The sequence below is a fragment of the Microtus ochrogaster genome, chromosome 2, assembly GCF_000317375.1.
Source record: "Microtus ochrogaster isolate Prairie Vole_2 chromosome 2, MicOch1.0, whole genome shotgun sequence".
In the NCBI taxonomy this organism is placed as follows: Eukaryota; Metazoa; Chordata; class Mammalia; order Rodentia; family Cricetidae; genus Microtus; species Microtus ochrogaster.
Window position 1 is genome coordinate 19,429,492 of NC_022010.1, and position 16,563 is coordinate 19,446,054.

The 16,563-nt window shown below is 49.9% G+C and overlaps 1 pseudogene; it reads left to right on the forward strand.

Moving 5' to 3' along the window:
• Positions 1 to 11,823: 11,823 nt before the first annotated feature.
• On the forward strand, positions 11,824 to 11,918 carry LOC113458307 (annotated as a pseudogene).
• The last annotated feature ends 4,645 nt before the right edge of the window (positions 11,919 to 16,563 follow it).

A 16,563-nucleotide genomic window follows, 5' to 3' on the forward strand; every position in this document is an offset into this window, starting at 1 on the left:
CAAGGGAAGAAAAGCTGCTGGGGGCGGGGGGCTGGGCATGGGACTTTATGTGGAAAGGGGGGGAACACATGAGTCACAGGAGGTGTGTGCCAAGGCCTGTCACAGCTGCTCGTGATGTCCAACAGGAGAAACAAAACTAATAATGCCCCATCTGCAGAGTGCCCTCACGCTGGGGCATAAAACACCAAAGCAACAGTTTCCAGCTTCTTCCCCATGCCGCCAGCTGTTGTCGGTTCCGTTTTCACCTTTGAATTTGTGACCTCCAATCACTTCTAGGAAAACGAGTCTCACGACTGAAAATCCCAGCTTGTCTGAACTTGACTTCCCTTCTCCAGCTTATCGGGGACCATCTGTGCAGGCTGCTGTCCATCTCTTGAGTTCCCTCACCTGCCTGGAACTGGTTGCCGTCACAGATGGAAGGCTGTCAGTGCTGCGGACACACCCTGGAGCTCTGGGGCAGGGCTGCATCTCCCGGAGTCCATCCCTCTGCAGAAGCTTACAGCCTCCTGGATATAGCTGGATACATTGTATCCCAGAATAAAGACACAACCCAGTATCCCTTGCAGAAGGCACCATCATGTAACCATGGACTGTCGAGTGGATGAGAGAGAGGATAGCAGGCAGCCCTTCCCAGTCACTGCCAAACTCTTCCTCTTCCTTCTCCCCAAGGGAGCTGTATGCTCAAGAGCTATGCTGGATCCTGTGGTAGAGAGAGGATTGGCCAGTACTGCTGTCATAAAGCAGTAGAGAGCCTGGGACTTCAACATGGGCGTGGGGGTCATACAAATCTGTCACTCATGCCTGATTGCTGATGACAGAGGTGATATCTGTTACGTTGAAGGCACTCTTACCTGGGAGCAGCGACTCCACCGTCCAGTGCCTGCCACCAATGAAGCCACAGGTTCCCTGCAAGCCCAGGTTCGTGCTACCTCATGATGCCAGTCGGCCTTCCGTCATGTACAAAATACCTACAGTAATAGCTTAAGGGGGAAGGTTTACTTTGGCGCTGGCAGTCAGAACTTAGGTCCGTGGTTAATTACCCACATTGATTTCTGGACTTGTAGACATGGAGAGCAGAAATGGCTCAGTGGTTAGGAGCCCTGAGTACCCCTCTGGAGGACCTTGGTTCAGTACCCAACACCCACATGGCAGCTCACAAGTGTCTGCAACTCCTGTTCCAAGGGATCCAGTGCAGCAGGCCTGCACATAGTGCTCATATATGTTCATGTAGGCAAAGTATTCATATACATAAAATAAAGTAAATCTTTTAAAAATTAAAGGAAAGAAAGAAATGGAGGGTAGGCAAGCTGTTCACATCATGGTAGTCGTGATAGCAGCCAAGAGAGGAGGAAGCCAAGAGAAGAGAAAAACACATTTCTCCCCCCCACCAAAAAACCCTGACTTCTTCCCTCCAGGTTTTCCCTAAAGGTTTCACGATCTTCCAGAAACACTATACTCTAGAACCAAGCTTTTGGCACAGGAGTTCTGGGGTGCCCCAGATGCCAGCCACAGCATCGGGAAGGCATGTCTTCTGGTCCCCAGGAGCACTCACCCCTGCCTCCTGCGCTTCACATGCTAAGCACGAGCTCTGATTGAGACTTTCTGTTTTGCTCAGGGGCTTCAGCCAGGAACCCCAACCCTCCTGGAGTGGCCCCAGCATGTCAGCCCGGGCTGCTCACCAAGAGTGCAGCATTGGCCGGGTGGGTGGCACCTGCCTGGATGTTTCCCTCAACCTGAGTCAGCCAGCCATCCTGGGATGAGTGCTGTGGGCCTTGGGCACGTGACCACCCAGAGCCTCTAGTCATTTGTCAATGAAATGGAGGACACTAGAGTGCTATCTCACTGTGATGTGTCACAGTGAGCTGACAAACCATAATTGTCCGTACAGTGGCAGGCAGATAGTGGGCCCATGAGTGATAGGGACTATTGCCATTGTGTAGGGATGTCTGGTCTCTCTGATTCAGGTCTGAAAACTTTATATGTAATCAAAATCCTCAGTTTAATAAAACAACTTTGAATCAATGTTTACTGAAGAGCAAGAAGTTCAGCAGATCCCAAATGGGAGCAGACAAAATCCATTTGATCCAAGGAAGGGTGTAGCCAACTCTTAAGTGGCCAAGAAGATTCCTTATGTTGTACAGCGAGCTCCAGAGAATGGAGGACCAGGTCAGACACAATTAGGAGTTAGCAGGAAAGAAATGTCAACTACACAGAGGGTATAAAGACTTGTGTGTCAGCCTGCCTACAGCGTGGATGCCAGCTCTACCAGGAAATGGCTGGGCGCTGGGCAAAGGATTTGATGTCTAGGGGCCTCAGTTCCTTGATCTGCAAAACAGAGAAAATCAGATCTGGCTCTAGCTGAGATGCAGCAGGATTCAGGGGACAGATCGCAATGTTCCCAGCAGAGCTTGGCAGAGCGGGTGCCTGGGCTAAAGTAACCATGATGCTTCAGCAGAGACCCCCATCTCTGTCTCTACTTCAGTGTGACACAATTTATAAAGAGCCAGGTTCTCCACAGAGCCTCCCATGAGTCGATGTCAACCTGGGCACAAGAACCATACAGGGATAGCAAGAACATTCCGCAGCCAAACAACCAGGAGCAGCGACTGACATTTCCTACACACCTGCCACAGACTAGTAGACCTGGGCTACACCTTGCACATCCACAATCATCCCAATGGTTCTGTGATTGTCCTGCAGGGATTCCATGTTCACAGAGGAGGAAACTAAGGCAGGAGATGGAGAGGCTTCACAAAGACCACATGTGTAGCAGAACAGGAGACAAGATTCTAACAGGCTGCACAGGCTGGGCAAAAGGACTTTTCAAGGCCACTGCTACCTTGGCTTGTCCCCAAGAAGTGCACACTTTCCCTTTTCCCTTCCCAAGGAAGTGTACATGATGGAGACTTAATTTAGCTAGCTTACCCCATCTGTTCCCAGTCCACCCAACGCATTTGTTTGACCGGGCTGGCTGCTCCGTTTCAGGAACGGCATGCCCCAACCCTCTCTCTGCCCCACTTTCCTATGAAAGGGGTGGGTGGCCTCTGGCTATGCGGCCCTGTGGACAAGGCTAGGCAGCCGAGGAATGATTACACAGGGACGAGGAAGCTGCCCAGAGCAATATCAGGGCTTCATTGCTGCATGCAGAGGAAGCAGATGCCAGATGGGCAAAACACGGCACAATATGCATGACGGGCCACCTGATCACGGTGAAGGTACGCAGGTGACCCCGGGGAAGCAAATATGAACATGGTCCCACCTGGCCTAGGGTTATGTTATTTTTGACATGGGAATGCCCATGACGGGTCGCTCCCTTATTAAAGAAGAGATGAGACTGTGATGGCAATCCTCTGGAGGCTCCTGGGGACAGGGAGGAATCAAAGCTGACCTCTACCCCGCCAGCTGGAAGCATTCATTTCAGCCCGTGCAGTCAGAATGTATTAAAGCTACAGGAGTTAAAATGGGAACAGCAGGGGTGACGGGGAGCCAGAGGAGAGGAGGACACACTAGGGGTCCCATGAAATACAGGTCCCTGCATCTTTAGCTGCAGCGAAAGACTTCATCAAGAACAGGTCCTCCTAGAGAGTTGATCTCCATTATACCCAGGCTAGGTCTCTACTGTAGCCCTTCTGTGACCCAAAGCAACTCCCCTAATTCTAGATTCCTTACATTCCGTGGCCTCTGTTGGGTTTAACTATTTACTTGTACCTACCTGGCTAGGTGTTGGGTTAAGTTAGAAAGTTCTAGAAGGATTTTTGTTCGCCCACCGGCATTGTTCTCAGTACCATAGAAAAACAATCACTAAAGGTCCCCAGAAGTTAGGTTGGGATCTTTTTATTAGCAAGGATTATTGGGGGAATATATCTGTGTCACGAAGTAGCATCACTGGGTGGCTCTCCATCAGCTGAGTGATTTCCAGTCCAATGTTATAGGCTACTTGAGTTTGAGGTCTCTTATATAAGTACCAGTGGAGCAATGGGTCTAACCCAGTGGTTCTCAGCCTTCCTAATGCTGTGACTCTTTAATACAGTTCCCATTTTATGATGACACCTTCCCCCAACCATAAGATTATTTTCATGGCTACTTCATATCTGTAATTTTGCTACTATTATGAATCAGAATGTAAATATCTGATCTGCAGAGTATCTGATAACGTGACTCCCAAGAAAGGGCCATTCGACCTCCAAAGGGGTCATGACCTACACGTTGAGAACCACTGGTCTGATCTGAACCTGGGGGCTGCTTGTCCTCAAAGCCCAAGCAGCCAGAGCCTTGGTGAGGGTCCCTCTGAGCCTGAGCTTGAGGGTTAGGTCCACCTTGCTCTCTGCCTCTCCTTCCTCCCTCTCCTCCACCTCACAGAAAGAGGATGAGAAGCACACCTTTGGATCTGCTAATTCCCAAAAAGGGAGCCAAGAAACTGTTCTGTGGGGCTTCAGGATGCACGTGTGGCAGTGTCACATGACTCTGGCATCAAACTGGCATCTGGTGGAATGGCAGGTGGTCACTGAGAGAGATCAAGATGTGATGTGCCTGTTCCACAACACCACAGGGACCTGTGACCCATGATCCCTTCGAGAGAACTAACAATCCCAGAGGCCTGCAGAGGCTCAGAGTTCCCACCACCATGGTTCCCTCCACCGCTGTAATCAGAAGCCTGGCTAGCCCAGCCCAGGCTGCTGAGCCCAGGGAACGAATGAATTTGCCTGCTGATATTTGTCCAGCTCTAACTCTGACCTGGGCCCTCTTCTGGACGCTGGGAACATACTAGATCAGATAGAGCCCTACCCATGCAGACCACTTCCTGGGTCCCCGGGCAGGCTGAATCTCTCACGTAGGTCTCCCCAAATGGTCAGCCAGCAGTAGCCTCTTGGCTGCAGTGAGAAAGGGAACAGTGACATTATCCCCTCAGTTGGCACTGCATCCTCATACTGCCACAGTTCCTGCCTCACCCTAAGATGCTAGCACCAGCACCCTTTGATGGGCCTCATCTGGAGAGTGAGTCTCTGACCACGGGGAGAGGGGAAGTTTCCATGGTTACAGAGAGAAAGGAAACGGAAAAGAGACCCAGATAACTGAGGGATTCAACCACCTCAGGCAGGGGCATTTTTTGCAAATTTATGGGAAACTCAGATTCTCAGAGTTACATTGCCTTGGGTTCTGATCATGGTTTTATCACTGAGTTACAATAAAGCAGATGGACACATGTCCCTTGGTGGGGACGGGGGTGTCCTTGACTTTCCGTTTCCTCCTCTGTGAAGCAGGAAAGTCCACGGCACTGGCCTCCTGGATTTCCGGATGGTAGAAGGAGCTCAAACATGCGGACAGTATAACCTCCACCACCATCGCTCACAATGCTCACCAAAGGCTCACAATGCAACACCACTGCCCTCCCCCATCACTCACTTCCTGAAACCCTTGGTGCTGAGTCTGACCCTGAGTGGGCTCCAGCGCCCGCATCACATCTCCCAGGCGCTTCCAGCGAAATCACCTGCTCCATTTCCGGCTATGGTTTCCTCTGCTTCCAGGCCAGAACGATTTTCTGCCACACTAATGAAATGGCAGTTCCTCCTTTAGAACACTTTAGCTGGAATGGAATTGGAATTTAAAGAGGAATACGGAGGGAGCTTGTGCTGGGGGCGTGGATGGTGATAGATAACAGGGGACACGGCTATTGGAGAGATGAGACTAAGTCAATTTCTTCATCCTGCAGAAGGGGAAACTGACGCTGAGAGGAAAGAGATTCCCCTGGGCCAGGGAGTCAGGCTGAGGGAGAGCTAAGTCTAGCACTGAGATGTCTGACCCCACTGTGTGTGTCACTGCAGGTGAGCAGCTGTGACACAAAGAAGGACCAGGTTGCTTCTTGGACCCTTGTGTCTGTGGGAGGCCAGGCAGCCTCTCTCCCCTTTGCTGGATGCAAATTCTCCAAGCAGGGGGCCTCTGTTTATAGCGTGGCTGAGATTGACTCTTAAGTGTTCCCAAAAGCCTAGATTTAGAGTCCAGGCTTGGTCCTCCAGCCTGTGGTGCTAAGGAGAGATGGAGCCTTTAGGGAGTGGGGGTGGGGGTATGGAAATGTGTGTGGGTGCATTCTCTCTCTCTCTCTCTCTCTCTCTCTCTCTCTCTCTCTCTCTCTCTCTCCCCACTCCCTCCCTCTTCCCTGGCTGTCCTAAGGAGAACTGGCTTCCTCCCTACTCTCCCACCATGGTGTTCTACCAAGATGAGCAATGTTGCTGGCACCCAGAGCCAAACAAACCATGACAGTACTGCAGTGTGTCCTGTCACTCCTTGCTGCCAGGTACAGCAAGAGATTGGGACATGGGGACACATAAGCCTTGAAGGTAGGAGGGCCGCTACATATTCTCACCAACAGGGAGGCCCAACCCAGGCCACAGGGACAAGTGCTCAGATGGCTGAGAGTGACTGTGGTAGCTGGGAGGGGGGACCGTTACCTGGGCCAGGGACACTCTGGAGGACAGAGGGGGGAAGTGTGTGGCCTGGCAAGAGACACTCAGCAGTGAGGCCCGGAGGGGATGGTGTCTGCTCAGCAGAGAGAGGATGTTTACAACACAGTAATTCACGAAAATAAATGTGTTATAAACAGAAGGGATTTAATAACAACACCACAGGTGTTCGTGCCCAGAAGACAGGGAGAGAGAGCACTGAGCAAGGCTGATGCACAGGAAGATGGCACCAAGCCCCGCCTACGACCAGCCCAGTAGGAAGGGAATCTCAGGAAAGGGCCTGAGCAGCCACATTCATTGCTGGACCCAGAGAAAACACCGCCTCCTACTGACAACCATAGTACTTTATAATCCCCCAAATGGGGAGGGATCACGGAGGAGAGAGAGAGAGAGAGAGAGAGAGAGAGAGAGAGAGAGAGAGAGAGAGAGAGCGCTTGAGACCAGGATGTGGGCAGGGACCTATGGAGTGACGCCTAAAAAGTGGGTGAATTCAACCTGCGCTCTAGAGGGACTAAGAGAAGATGGAGAAAACAGAGCAGGAAGGTGACTGAGGGACACTCAGGGACCCATGGAGGTGACCAAGGTCGTGCTTCCTCCCTTGCCTGTTTAGGAACCCATCCGTGTCCACCCATGCATGCATTCCTACCTCTCTGAGGCCCCAGGTTCTGCAGGAGCTCCTGGGACAGATGCGCGCCCCATCCACAGCCCTGCTGTGGGTACAGTTAAGATGATGGATGGAGCTGAAGCCAGGCCCTTGGAGTCAGCATTTTTGTCTGTGTTCCCTATTTATTTTCAATTTCACCTCAAGCCTAAGTGGTTTTGGAGTTGGGAAATGTGGACTTCATCCACAGAGGCAACCTTGTAACAAAACTGGGAAGGAAGGAGAGACTATTTGGTGCCCTAGATTCAGAGTGAGCCCTTCCCTGTTACCTGGGACTGAGACATTGTATCCCGGAGCTTCAGTCTCTCTTGGCCACAGCTCATCAGGTTTCGTCCAAGGTCCTGGTTCTGACCTTTCTGGACAGTGTCCACTTCTGCTGGACACTCTGGGCATGTCCCTGCAATGATATGGGATACTCCTCTGTATGCTGTGAATATGTTTTATGACCATTGATTAATAAAGAAATTCTGTGGCCTATGGCAGGATAGAATACAGCTAGGCAGGAAATCTAAGCAGAGACAGAGAGAAAAGGAAGACAAAGTCAAGGAGACACGAGAAGCCGCCAGAGAAGCAAGATGTGCGGTCACAAGCCACGAGCCACACGGCAAAAATATAGAATAATAGAAATGGGTTTAATTTAAGTTGTGAGAGCTAGTTAATAATAAGCCTGAGCTAATTGTAATTAATATAAATTTCTGTGTGATTACGCAGGACTGGGTGGCCAGAAAACAAAAGCACAGTTTCCAGTTACACCTGCAGCCCAGTACATGGGGTCAGGAGCTGTCTTTTCCTGTTATTCAGCTTCAAAGGCATGTCCACATTGAAGGCTAATTTCCAGGACTCATGGGAGCCCATAGGAAGAAGCAAAAGCAGATCCAATCTAGACAAGACAATTAGAGGAGATCCTGTCCTATGGAAGATGGACAGTTATCTGGCTGTCTTGACAGCTGTCTGTTACGCAGTGAGGGTAGAGTTCTCGTGTGGGTTGATATCAATACACCGAACATGGACTTTGTCCCATCCTTGGCACAGAGGGCAAAACTGCTGGTCACAATTACTTTAAAGACATGTCAAGTCCCCGGTGACACAGGGACACCAAGGTTCTGCGGCATGTATGGAGGTCAATGTCAACACATACAGAGGACCCTGAATTACTGCATAACTCCTCTCAGAGCAGGAAGCTCATATGCAAATGTCATTTTTCTATTTAGCTCAAATTTCTTCTCCATTTTTCTCCCTGCAAGCCGTTTTAATTCATGAGACTTATCAAGGGTGTGAGGAGAGACAAGAGCTGTCCTTCATGCAGGGGCAATCAACACGGCTTAGAAACACATGAGGCCTTTTTCTTGTCTGTCCCACTGCCCCTTATAGACCACTACAGTGCAACCCGTCATCCTCAGTGAAGACCTGGAGCTCAGGTATTGTTGGTGCCTTCCACTCTCTGAGCTCTCCTTGAAGTAGGTGCCTTGATCGTTCACCATGACTGGAGTGGCAAATGAATCACGTGGTGGCTGTGTGTGTTTTATAGACTAGGGAATGGAGACATCTAAAGCATCTTTCCAACAGGGCCCAGCAGTGAGGGATCAACCCCAACCTGTGTTGTTTGGACTTGGGACTGTCTGGTGCATGAGACCTTTGAGCTCACTGTTACTGTCAAATGACATCTGGATCTAAACTCCTTTGGGGTGTGCTGGTTGTCACCCTTCATGGGCACTCGCATGCAGAGGGAGAGTTCCAACCAGCCCCTGGGAGCTATGTCTGCTACAGGGAGGGATTAAGGATGCTCCCCCCCAGGTCCTGGTGCCTTCCCTTTGTTCAACCCCAGCTGAAAAGACCCATCTGAAGTCTATGTATGCCCTTCAAAGGCCTGATCCTCCTGTCCCACTATGTCCCGCATCTCATCAGATTGAGGAAGCAGAGAGCTAACCCTATGAAAGCTAGGGTCTCCAGACTGCCTGCATCTATCAGCTAGGAAGCCTAACACACTGGTCCCAGGATCAGCCAGTTCCAGAGGCAAGAGTTAGTAGATCTTTAGAAGGACCCAAAGTCCACTGAGACCCAGGGAGGCTCAGATTGCTGAGGTCCAGCTTCATGTGGGCAGAAGCCCCTCATTCAGGATACACTTGACCTAACAGGCTCCATCTTGGGGATAATGTCACCCCAGGGCTGGTGTCTCCAGCTTTCCTCTCACATGCCCTAACATTGGAACTTCATTTCCTACCCAACCAGAGCCCAGGGCAGTTTGACCCAGCAGGCTGGGTTCCCAGGAGGCACAGCACAGAGGTCAGCAGCCCGGGGCTCTTCAAGCCAGGAGGTGGGTGTCCTCTTCCCCCCAGGCTGAGCAGTTCACAGCTCTCCCTGCCTCTCAGGGTCTCCGCCTCACCTCATCACAGAGCTGGCACCACAGGTCTGGATACAAAATGTCCATTCAACAGAAACTGATAAACTCTGACAGCAGGTACCACCTTTCCACACCAGGAATTTCAAGGTCAGAGTTCATGTTCACAAACACTTGGTCATGGAAGCTGGACATCTTAGGTCAAACCCATGTTAACACACATCCTTAACCTCCAAAAAATATGGCAAATCCAGCAAAGGGTAAGGGGCCCTTGTGCCCGACTTGATCACCTCTGCTCAGACAATCTGGGATCCAGGGAGGTTGACTATGGACCCAGAGTCGAGTCATTGGCCCCTTACAGCAGTGAGCATTGCTTACAGGAGCTGGAGAGGCTCACCTGGTCTCCAAGCCCAGCAAGGATGAATGCCTGGCTGTTAGCAGCAAGGACTAAGCCATGGATAGTGTGGGCTCCAAAGAAGCAAGTCAGTCCTAGAGTTACAATGATCAACATAACTGATAACCTGCCAATCAATACAACAGACACTTTGCCAGTTAACACAACAACCTGCCAATCGCCAGAAAAGGGAATTTGCCAATCAATGTAACAGAGAACCCATGGTGCCCCTGTGGGGCATGTCTCACCAAGGATCTTCTTTTAATATAGATGATGATAGGCACCGTGGCTGGATGTGTTCCTTCCTGGTCACTGTGACAAAATTCCTGGCAGAATAATTTAAGGGAAGAAGGGTTTTAAATGGTCTCCATCCAACACGGGGATGGGGAGCCATGGAAGAGCATCTTCATCATGGCGGCAGGAGGATGCAACAGCGCTGTTCATTCTTCACCTGCAGATGCTCGCTCTGCCCCAAGGTTTTGGGGAAAGAGCCCTGGAGCTGGGCTTATGGAATCGCGGTGGACCAGTTGACTCAGGCAGCACTCAGCTGGAAAGAACAGAAAGGGAGTCCAACCAAGCATCCCACTCCACCTCAAGCTTCTGACTGCTCTGCCCCTGCTCCATAGCCACAGGTTCAAGGCCCATGTCCTCCTTCACTCTGGGTGGTTAGAAAGAAAGACACCAGCACTGAGCAACATTTTACTTATGCCTGTAATTCATGGCTAAGCAAGTCTTCCTGGCTCTGCTAACAAGATAAAATGACTAAGTGAGTTCCCAAGACCCATGCGAGCTCCCAAGCTCCCCTCAGGGGGTCACACTAACCACACTTCTTCCAGAAATGAGTGGAAACCATAGAATCCAGGGGTTCCATCTCAGGCTAAGCACGTAGTACTCCTCTGCTGGAAACCCAGCCACAATTGCAGAAGTTCCAGACCCAGAGAGAAGGCAGACACTCCATACAGAGGGCACTGTTTGTTCATCTCAGCAGTTGGCATTGTGGAATTCAAGTGCACACTTTCATCAGTAAGTAGCACTGGCAATGTCTCAAAGACACATTCCCAGAGACTGGACCAGCACACATCCTGAGAACTATTCCCACCCCTGAGTAAAGGTTTATGAGGCTGAATCACAGCTGATCCTTATGTATCCTGCCAGCATCCCTGCTCCTTGCCCTCATCCCAGGAGGGCTGCAGCATCTTCGTCCCGTGTGGTCCTCTGCACTGCCACAGCCCCTGTTCTTTACCTCCACTATCTATATCCTGTGAAGTCAGCCCCAGTTCTGCTTCCCCGTATGGCAAAAGGCCAGAGTTTCCAGGAAACCCCATGGATAACTCCTTCTGTTAGGAGATAGCTAATCTCATCAACTTGAAGGCATCTGGAATCAGCTAAGAGATACTAAAGGGAGACAATCCTCCTCTGAGGAGGAGGCAGCATCTTCCAACAGGCAGTAGAGATTTAAAGAGGTCCAAGGAAAAGGCAACCAAGGCAACCATGCTTTCTTATCTTTTGCTGAGAGGGTACGCCTACTTCTCCTATGGCTGATACTGATGATGGCGATGACAATGACAATGTTGTCCTTAACTGACGTCAGACTTTGGCTGCTTCAGTCAACCAAGGAGGACTGAAGACCAGTGACTCTCCAGGAATTGTAGGGATAAGTCCCGCCCCTAAGGGGGCGTGTTTGCCTCGGGCTAATGTTTGCCTATAAATTTGGCGAGGTGCTCCCAGCCTCTGCTTCTGCTTTCCTGGTCTCCACAGGAACGGTGGTTCTGTAAGTCTATTTCTCCATTAAAGCTATATATATATATATTTTTACAATCTGTCTGCATTCATTTACGCCGTTACAAGGAATTCCCCAAGCCTTCAGCTACTGGGTTCTCAGCCTCTCCAGTGCACAGACAGCCACTGTTAGACTGTCAGGCCATTATCGTATAAGTCAGTCTAATGAATCCCATTTATAATATATGGTATTATCATTTCTCAGCCTTTTGGCTAAGATCAAGTGTGATGTCTTTTCTTGTCAGTTTAATATATGCTATATAAGTCCTGTTCCTCCAAAGAACCTTGCCTACAGTTGGTTGGGTCACAGCTCTAAGAGACAAAGCAACTGTGCCCAGACCCAGCATCAAGGGCAGAATCAATAGCAAACTGACCCTACACAATGTCTAGTCTAGACTGTGAAAATCAGCCATGTTGGATGACTGTATGCCTGGCTGCCTATGTGTAAGGAATCTTGAGAGGTAGCTGAGGGAATAAGGGTGAGCCTTCAGAAACCAAGTGAGAAGCGAGCATTCCCATTACCAAAGACATGAGGTTGTATAGGGTTAGTAAAAGAATGTGGAAGCTGGAATAGCTCACCACAGAGCAGCCTGCATCCCTTGCATCACCAGGCACCAAAGCTAGACTCCATGTCTGGGGGCTTGAGAAAGTGTTCACAAGAGGAGGGGGCTGGAGAAGTGTTCAAGGACGCTTCCCTGTTGTGGTAGCACACGGGGACAGAATCCCTGCCCAAAAAGGTATAGAACACTGGTGTTATGCTAGGCAGATTCTGGGAGGGATGGTAGGGGAATAGATGGGTTCCCAGGAAGCCTCCTTCCTCCAGAGTTCACTACGTAAGAGGGGTTCACTTCCTATTACTGACTTGAGGCCCTCGTTCCCACATCTCAACCACAGACTCTAGCTCAAAGGGCCGCCACACACACTCACAGTGCCCATACACAGCTGTTGTGCTAGCTGCCTCGATACCGTGTGGCTCTCAGACGTCTGGGAGACACCCTAACTTTGATAAAATGCCAGAGTACTTTGTAATCTCTCACAGTGGGCAATTTCGAAACACTCAAAGACAAATTGCCCGTTTGCAGAGCGTATTTCAAAGCAACTTCCTATTTGTTTAATTTCATGGCTTTTATGACTGGGAACGTCTCGCCAGGACTCCAAACTTGCTTTTTACCCACCAAAGAACGGTTGCTCCCCGTCTCCAGAGACATCGCTCACCATTCGCTCAGAAATTCCCCGCTCTGCCTTTTAGGCTGGGATAGAGTTCAGTTACAGAGCACGGTCTCCCTGCCAGATACCAAGGTTCTCAGCTAGTTAGTGTGCTTTCACTGAGGATGGAACATTGCTGGTTGTTTCCTCGAATTATGATATCTCACTGGGTCCAGCAGGATATGAGGGTAGGCGTCTACCTAGGACCCCCCAAATAGCATTCTGCAAGTGGTGAAAATATACATACACGCACCCATATATACACAGAAAAGAAAAGAAGTGTGAAGACCAAATAATCTCCTACTTGTCTGTTTGTTATTTTATAGTACTGGGAATTGAATCCAAGAGCCTTGAACATGCCACGTAAATATTCTCTAAGTTGCATGCCCTGACTTATTTATACATTTTATTTGAGACTGTATCTCACTAAGTTGCCCGTGATCAGCTTGAACCCTGTCTATAGCCCAGGCTGGTCATGACTCTTCATTCCTGTTGCAGCCTACTAGGTAGCTCTCCTGGATAGCAGGGATGACAAGCTTGCCCCATCTCTAAATCATTCTGAAATACTCAGCTAAAATCTGTATGATCTGGTTCTTACTGCGCTGTGATGGCGCCTGATGCACTGATGGCCTTGGAAACAGGCATGGTTTGCTGGAGTTTCCCGGAGGCAGACACTGTAGGCATGCATGCGCACATACACATGCACACACTCACAAACACGTATGCCATACACACACACCCAAACACACCCCAACACACACACACAAACATATGCTACATACACATACACAAACACACACCACACACAAAAGCATACACAAACACACATATACCATGAACACATAACACACACATACATGTAGTGGCATTTCATTTGTATTTTAATAAATAAAGCTTGCCTGAAGATCAGAAAAATAAAACAGCCACACTGGCCAGCTTTACAGACCAAGCAGTGCTGACACACATCCTTAATCCCAGTAGCCACACTAGTTTGCCATAAGAAACCAGGCCATAGTGGTGCACGCCCTTAATCCCAGAACTAGAAAGGCTAATAAGATGCGAGGAGACAGCTCTCCATCTCTGTCTCATTCTGAGGATTACTGGAGGCAGAATTGCCATTTTCAGATTGAGGTCAAAGTAAGAGCCAGTGGCTTTACTTTTCTGATCTTCAGGCAAGCTTCATTTATTAAAATACAAATGAAATGCCACTACACACACACACACGCTCACACTCATGCATGCAAGTTCAGGAGGTGTGTGAGCCACCGTTTAGAAGGCTCCCAGCTCCAACTCAAGCAAGGGGACCAGGTCTGTATGTCCCCACTCCCATTTAGCTCCAGCTGTCTGTGCAGTCCAGAAATATCTATGGGAGTTTCAAATGAGGGAGTGTCTCCATCAGACTGACCTGTTGGCAAAACTGGGCATTTTCTTGATTGCTAATTGTTATAAGAGCCAACTGTAGGTGGTGCCATCCCTCATGGACCTGGGCTATAAGCTAAGCATGAATGAGAGAGTGAGCCAGTGACCAAAATCCCTCAATGGTCTCTGCTTCAGGTTCCTGCCTGTGTTCCTGCTGTGGCTCCCCTCGATGATGGATGGGCTACAACCTGTAAGACAAAATAAACCCTTTCCACCCCAAGCTTCTTTCATGGTGTTTGTCACAGTAACAGAAAGCAATACCCCACTCCCTTCCTGTGCACTCGACAAAGCCCATCTTCTTCTCAAGTTTGACCCTGTGGTGAACCTCCATCAGCATCTGTCTACTGTATCCTTAGGCAGGCGTGTTCCTCCAAATCACATACAACCCCGAGCCAGAGGGCATGGACTGAGGACAGATGGGAGCATCTCTCTGCCAGGCAACATTCTCCTCTGCCCACCCAGGGGCATTTACTGCTTCCTGCTCAGGTGTCCCGAGGCCCACACTGCCAAGGCTTCAGAGGAAGTGTGATCTTTAAGGGATTCAAAGTGGTTGTCAGATCCTGTCTTAACGCTCTGAAAATATGACTGCCCCCTTCACAGGGATTTTCAGTCCCCTCAGTAACTGTCCTCTGGCTCCAATAAACAGCTCACCTGTCTGTCATTTTTACTGTGCATGGCAGAAGCCAGCATGTGAGTTCCCATCTGCAGCAAGTCCAAAAGTAACCACAGATACTGAGGGGTGAAGGGTATCATGTTCCCAAGATGGCAACATGAAGGCTCAGAGCCCCCAACGCAGACTGAGAAGGTAACAAGGATGGGGGGTGGGGTGGGCAGCAGTAAGCACAGACAGTTCACTGATGGGTCCCTTGTTAACAGGCAGGCAGACACGGAGAGGACACATCTGCAGAGTCCTGGTGATAATGGGGACTAGCAAGTGTTTTATTTAATTAATCATGAAAAAGAATTTCCCCTCCAGCAAGGCCTTAGACGTAGAGGCCCCCTATATAGATGGCGAGAACAGATCATTCAATTAGATCTTGCAGACTCGGCTAGACTGCTCTTAACTTAATTCTGCGAAACAGCTAGTCTCGGGAACCCTGCCCTGCCACCGGACACCCTCTGCGGCTGCTGGGTCTTCTGGACTGCTCTGCTTATGGGGGGTGGGGTGCGGGAGGGGCTGACCTTGGGACTCTCTCTCTGGCTAGCCCTTCTCCCCCTCAGCCTTCTGCTTCTTTCCCGGCTCCCTCCCTCCGTGTAATCAGGAACTGGGCTCTTTTAATATCAGCCACATCAGATATTTTGAAACATAATTCTCCCGGGAGGAAACGGTTATTAAAAAGGTAATTAATTTATGCCGAAGGCATACACAAATCATAAATCATCCAGAGTTATTTGCCCTGAGATTCTTTTTCCTCCCGCTGGTGTCTTTTCACCAGGTAAACAAGGTGTGTGTGTGTGTGTGTGTGTGTGTGTGTGTGTGTGTGTGTGTGACCTCGCAGCTCAATGCCAGGTTGTTCCAGAGCACACTGGCCAGCTTCCCTCCTCCTGCTTTGGGGAATCGGTGTCTCCTCAGACCCCTGCTATGTCCACCAGAGCTAATGTGTGTGTTTTTTCCCAAGACCGCGAGACTGCCTAGGGAGGCGGTGGTAGCCAGGAAGCCGAGCCAATGTCTGAAAGCTTTCTATCCGCCTAATTGCGTAAGTTATGCATATTTATTACTTAGAGACACAGGGTTGCAAGGGGGCTCAGTATCACTGACAGCTGGAAAAGACACCATATAAACAGCTATTTAGAGGCAAATCACATCACACTGGGCTCGGAGTCTGCACCTGCCATCCCAGCACTCAGGGAGGCTGAGGCAGGAGGAGTGCTGTGAGTTTGAAACCAGCCTGGATTATGTAATAAAACTATCTCAAACTCCCACAGGCCCCTAAAAGTGCCAAATCACTGCTAATCAGACTTCAGCTTTGCCATATGTTATTCCTCTAAGATGGGACATTCACGGTCCACATGCAGATACTCAGGGAGATCTACACAGCCTCCCAGTGCTGCCTACCCCTGACAGTGACCGGGCTTCTATCCTGAAGTTTCCTGGCACTGAACCACACAAACCAGACCTCCCAGTCCCTGGCCATGGAGCGCTCTAGAGCATGGACTGAGAGAGGCACTGGACAAGTTCTTCTGGCCCCCTCCCTGCCAGTGAGCAGATTCAAGGGGAGTGGAAGATGGGATGGGAGCCCAGTGGGATTTCCAGGCTGCAGAGACAAAAGACAGCTGTCCCCAGATCTACCCAAGACTGTCTTGGATC